The following is a 6,540-nucleotide window of genomic DNA, read 5'->3' as shown; positions in this document are numbered from 1 at the left end:
ATGGTGAATACAGTCGCTGGTTTATTTATGTCTGTAGGCCGTTGTTGTGAGTGTGGACGGTCGGAGCATATACTGCGTTAGCTTCAGCAATGTGCAGTCAGGGGAGGCAGAGCCTCACCTGTCATACTCCAATGTAACAGAAAAACAACTAAAGAAAAACTAAATAGTAATAATAATAAAATGTCTCCACTGATCTGTGTTGTAAGTGTGATTTCTGTATGATTCCAATCGCTTTTTATAGTAAAAATCTGCGAATTGGCCGAGCTTCGCTACAACTACATGGGAGCGATGAGGAGTGAGGCAGGGACGAGCTCTGCCTCTCGTAAGCCCACAGTAACTGACTGGAGCACGGGCACTAATGTAGCGCGGGCACTTATTTTGTGAGCGCGCTCAAGCCAGGCTCATTTGCTTACTGTGGGGGTGAGGTGAGGCACAGATGAGCTCTGCCTCACCTCAGAATGCGTCACCCCACAGAAACTGGCTGGAAAGCGGGCCCAAAGCGCATGCCTGTTACCATCTCACTATAGGTCACCAATGTAATGTTTGTAGATCCCTTTATTACATTTATGCTCGCCATCCATAGTCTCTAAATAACTTATTTCACGTATATATGATATTTAGGCTCGCTGGTCTCATCATACAACGGCAATGAAAAAAGCACCAGGAGAGGCAGCCATAACCTCTGCCGCACAGAAGGGGGCGCACGTGAGCCCACAGGTTCTTGTTGCTACTGTAATTCTACGCAGAGACGGTAGACGCAAACAACAAACTAGACTTTTGAAACTACAGGAAGATAAGGAGGACTTTTACAAAAAAGTAAATGAGATTGTTGTCCAGAAGGATAGCATGGACTTCATCTTCAAGTCAAGGTAAGACCACAATTGTAATGAACATGGGATCTTACTAAGAAAGAACAATCCAATATTTAGATTTTGGGTATCCTTTTGTTGAACGGTCTGTTTAAAATGAATCGAAGCATCAGACTAAAAAAGCTTTTGAAAATAACCGAATATTTCGATTAAGGTCAAAATATAATATTTGTAAATCTGACTCTGAAAGAGTCAGTGCCTCACCAGCCATGAACCTCACCGCACGTCACTGGTTAGCTTAGCAGATCTCCATTCAGAAAACACGCATTTTAAAAGGTTTCTCGTCTGCCGTCTGTCTGCAGACTTGACAAAGCATTAATTCATGGTTTTTACTAACCGGTATCAGTATGTTGTTACTTCGGCATCATTTTGAAACGGGTATTACAATTAAATCACGGTCAAATATGTTCATTTTGTTGTAGTTGTAGCCCTCTTGCCAGCGATTCTCTCTCTCTAGTTTAGCATACTCAGCCCGACTCAGCCTGGTTGTTAGCCCGCTAAGAACCTCGATTTTATGGGGCCCGAAAAACTGTGAAATAGTACCCGCTAGCCAGTACTATGCCAAGTGGAAACGCAACCAAAAACGGGCCGGGCACGGCACGCTTAAACCGCGCTGTAGTGGAAATGCGCCATTTGTATCTCAGCCTGTGGAGTGAGACTATGGAACAGTGTGAATGTGGAGCTAAAGCGATGTCCAGACATTAACCAGTTCAAGTGGAAATACAGAGAAATTATTTTCTCAAGGTACAGGGATGGGGAAGGTGTTTGACTATGTGTATGTGTATATGTGTGAGTATGTAGGTATGTATATGTGCATATTTGTGTATGTGTGTATGTACATATGTGTATATGTATATATGTCAATCAACAGGTAAAGCAGATTAATAATAATAATAACAATAATAATAATGTTAATTATTGCAGATTATAGATTATAAATAAATCATTTAGGGACAAGGGGGTGAGATTAAATAAATTATACTTCTTCTCACTCCTTTTCGAACACTAGATGTGGAACTGTTTATGTTGCTAATGCTGTTGTTGTTGTTGTAAATGTCATTTTTTGTTTTGATTTCTCTTACATGACTATGCACTGCAACATTTGTTTTGTTTTGTAATTATTTATTTTACTTGTTCGAAATAAATGTATCAATCAATTGTATGGTGGTTGAGTGAACTATGAGAAGAATCAGAACTGTGTTTAAGTCAGAGTTCCCGTTAGAATATTTTTTTGCCGGTCAACATGTCCGTTAAAGTTGAAATCTTCCGGACAAAATTAGATAAGTGCCGGTTAAAGGTCTTCTTTGTTATTTATTGAGCTTTAAAACAAATTGATATGATTCGACATTAAACAAACTAATTATAGTAGATTAACTACATTATTCAAAAGTGTACAGTAATTTACAAAAACGCGGGAATAATAAACGGAGCGCTCTCTCCTTCTCCTGACAGCCCGTCAGTATCATGCAGCTCGCGGATCCAGTAATGAGTGACCCGACAGTAAAACTAAACATATCTATAACTAGTTTAGGTAGTTTGAGAGGTAATTAAAATAGCTACGTGTGATTTTCTAACCTGAAGTGTGTTTTGCTCTGCTCGCCGCTGCAGGGGATCATGCAGAGCTGCGTGTCGACTCGTCAGCAGCAGCCGATCTCTCTCTCCTGTCAGATTAGACTTTACTCGCATTTATGTCCATATCGATCAGATCTAGCTAGTTCTAGCTAATGATATGACTACCTGCTTGTTAAAAGACACCTAAACAATAAGCGTCGCTATGCAACCGGATGAGGCCACAAAGTATAGCGCAGCATTATGCATTTGTTTACATGCCCACCGGAACCCCGAGGCATTACCAACAGATCAACGCACAATCAACCCATACAGGACATCTCTTTCTCCACATTAAGTGTTAGACATTAGAATTGACAATTTTTGTCTGTCACATACTCTTTTGTCTGTCACATACTATTCTTGTCTGTCACATAAGTGGCGCAACTGATGCGGTATTGCGCTAAGGGAAAATTATTTTGACCGGACATTTTGACCGGAGAGATTTAGATTTGCCGGACTTCAGCATATTTTACCGGTCATTGTCCGGTAATTACCGGCTAACGGGAACTCTGGTTTAAGTTATGTATACATTAAACTTGGTACTGCCACAGTTCTTTTTTGGGGGGGGGCATCTAAGCTCAGCGGAACATATACTTTCTGTTTCCACAAAAGAAGAGACTATGCTGGACATTTCCTCTTACTTTCCCATCTACAAGACATTAAAGGTGTGCATGGGCCATTACTGCTTTGAAAAATTAATGCAGGGATTTAAATAGGCAGAAAGTGAGTTGGGAAGAGGTGTTACACTAACTCCTACATGCTGTGACAGTATAATGAGGGATTAATACCCAAACAACAGACAACTCGTGCGTGTCGCTTAAGGCCCTGACACACCAAACTGGCACCAAAGAACACGTCCCGACCATAGACTGTATATATAAATGGACGTAGGGTCCGTGACGTCACCCATAGGATTCTGCAGAGTTGCAGAGAGGCCCTTAGTAGGCGGAGTTGGCCACTAACGGCTCGACAGTGACGTCAGAGTCCAACTCCCGCCTGCTCCAGCCTGATCCAAATAAGGGCAAAGAGGCGGAGCCGAGGCGGGACCTGCTGCCACCGAGCTGGAAGCTCCAGAGCTAGCTGAAGCTACCAAGCGAAGCTAACATGCTCCCCGTCTGCACACTGCTGTCGCATTTTACGTTTCTAAGGTAAGCGGACATGAAACTATTCAGCAAAACTATAAATAATAATCTAAGTTATTGAGTTTTTAGCATAATACTTCAGAATCTTAAAATCCCTTGACGTTTGTATGCAATTGTGCTAAATTCAACACTGGAATCAAGCAAATATTAATATGTTTGCATGACATTAGTTATTTATATTTTGCTATCACTTAAAGGTGGGGTAGGTAAGTTTGAGAGACCGGCTCGAGATACACTTTTTGTTATATTCCAATGCTCTTAATATCCCGATAGCAATGAATATCTTAAGTGCTTTGACAAAATATTTAATCTGTGGAAGCCGTAGTACTGTAAAAAGCACGACCAATCATTTTAGCCGGCCCGGCTAAAATAACTGGATGGCCTACCTGCCTGTCAGCCTTCCATCTGTGCACAAACTTATCTCCTGCCCTCATTGGTCATGTTCGCGTTCGTGTGTGTTGGAGGAGGGGCTCTGTAAGGAAGTGGCAGATTTTTTCTGGCTGTGTATTTTCAAATTCTAGCGCACTCGAGCGAGTTTCTCCAAAATGACCTACAGATGTAGCAGCTCATTTAGGACAGTTTGAAACGCGAGGGCCGTGGTCGGCACAGGGTCTGCCCGTGATCTGCCCGTGATCAAGAGACTACCTCCAGTTTCACTTGAGACCGCCCCCGTGATAAATACATTTAATTATTGTGAAGCCAGCTGCAATGGATCATTGATCCACCAGGGGGTGCAGTGGGGTTCCACACTGGAGCTCATGTGAAATCAACTTCGATACAGTACGCTGGATGTACAGTATGTCTGGTACTACTGTATAGCGGATCTTTGTTAAGATCCATATGTCACGGACAGAGATGGGGTCGTTACTAAAAAAAAGTAATATATTACATATTACATATTACTTTAAAAAAAAGTAATATATTACACTACTTCGTTACTCTCTACATAAAGTAACTCGTTACTTTACTCGTTACTTTACTCGCAGGGCCGGCCCGCCCCTCCCTACAGGCAGATCACGCAGACTGCTAAAGTTTCAAATGTTCTCTTTAGTTCAGTTTCCATTGTCGCATAAGACTGATCCAGATAGCTCTGACTATGGCTGTCCTCTGTCTCCTGCTATCTGTATTTTGCGCAGTATATCTCTGAACGATGCGATGGTGATTCCACTGTGCAAATGGGCAACATTACCTCTACTATGAAGGATGCTACAAGCCTGTCCATCTCTGCTTTGGTTACCGGTCCTCCAAATTCTAATTTGTGCCGCTTTGGAGTCGGCGGCGGCGACTCACAACATCCTCACTCTGGGTTCGGGGGTCCGGTCCTTAGCTATTAGCTTCACCTTAGCATGTGTTCTTTACAGGTGTTTGTTGAGGTTTGACGTGGTGTTTGCAGCAGTGTATAACAGCTTCTGGCCTGGACACAGTTTGCACCTCACCGTCACATTCCTGTCTATTCTTCGGACGAACTCAAAATAATGGGCATACCTCCACCCCTCGAAAGTTATCGCTGACTCTGCCATGTTTAAGCAGCATTGCACGTGGATATGTGGACGCGCAAGTCGCGCAGATTACGTACATATAAACCTGCGGCGGAAACCCCTCTTGTCTGTCAGTGTGATTATGACTGATTTTATAAAAGTAACGAAGTAACGCGTGTCGGGGCAATGTTAGTAACTGTAGTGTGATTACTGAATTATAAAAGTAACGCGTTACACTACTCCGTTACCGACAAAAGTAATATTATTACAGTAACGCGTTACAAAGTAACACCCAACTCTGGTCACGGATAGGATCATAGTCTGTGCTAAATAAGAGACATGTAATCATTTACAAAACATCACCATGTTGTTATTTAACAAAATAATGTTGTTTAGTCGGAAAAAACGAACGAGAGGAAATGCAGCCGGCTCTCGATTTTTAATCCTAATTTAATCATCATCTTCACCACGATCATTTATGTTTATGTTCGCCGAATTGACATGAAATCACTGACAAATATGAATATACTGTATTCAACTTCATTAAAACGTTATTAACGTGCCTAAACTCAGTAATTCACTAAACATATTTATATTTTAATGGAGCCTTGTCAGGCAGATCAGGATCTTGATCCCTGGATGTTATTTTTCCCCATAATGACCAAGTCGCTGCAAATTATCCCGCTTATTACATGGCCACATTCTCAACAAAGTAACGACATGACTCCCAATATTAATTGAAATGCTTTTATGGATTTAGAAAATGTTTTTATTGATTTAAAAAATAGTTGTATGTATTGATTTAAATTGACATGCATCCGCTAAGAAAAATAGTCCGTTGTTACCGTTTTTTAAACAGTCTGAATGCTGTGTGTTTACACACCTAATGGCCCATCAGCCACAGCCCTCTCCCCCCCCTGATCTTTCTTCTCCAGCAGTTAAGTTAACTGTAGGTTACTCTGAGTGACAAGCTTACAGTTAGTGAAGTAACACTTTTTTTTTTGTGAGTCACGACCTGGCTGTTTCATTCTAACATAACGCTCCAAATGCTACTGTTTCCACTCAGACTTCAATACAGCTACACCATTGTTTGGTTTCCATGGTAGCGCGTCTCTTTAGTAGCGCGCACTCCTTTCCTGTAAATTACAGGTCCAGCCAGGCAAAACAGTGCACTTCTCTTTCCCGCACTACTGTGACAGACCATGGGGCTGGGTCAGCCACTAACATATTCATATTTCTCTTCTCAAAAAGAGAAATATGAACGTTAGTTTTTAACTGAAATGATCAAATAAAGTCAAAATGTCACAGTGTTTACAAACATTGACCATACCGTTCACCATCCCCCACCCCCCTACTGTATGTTGATTTTTGACTTTGTTTAGAGCAGTGAATTCTCTTTCTCTCTTGTCTGAGACAACTTGGCACTAAGGCTGCTTTTAC

The sequence above is a fragment of the Trematomus bernacchii genome, unplaced genomic scaffold (assembly GCF_902827165.1).
Source record: "Trematomus bernacchii unplaced genomic scaffold, fTreBer1.1, whole genome shotgun sequence".
In the NCBI taxonomy this organism is placed as follows: domain Eukaryota; kingdom Metazoa; phylum Chordata; class Actinopteri; order Perciformes; family Nototheniidae; genus Trematomus; species Trematomus bernacchii.
The sequence above is the reverse complement of the archived record's forward strand: the minus strand, read 5'-3'. Positions refer to the sequence as shown.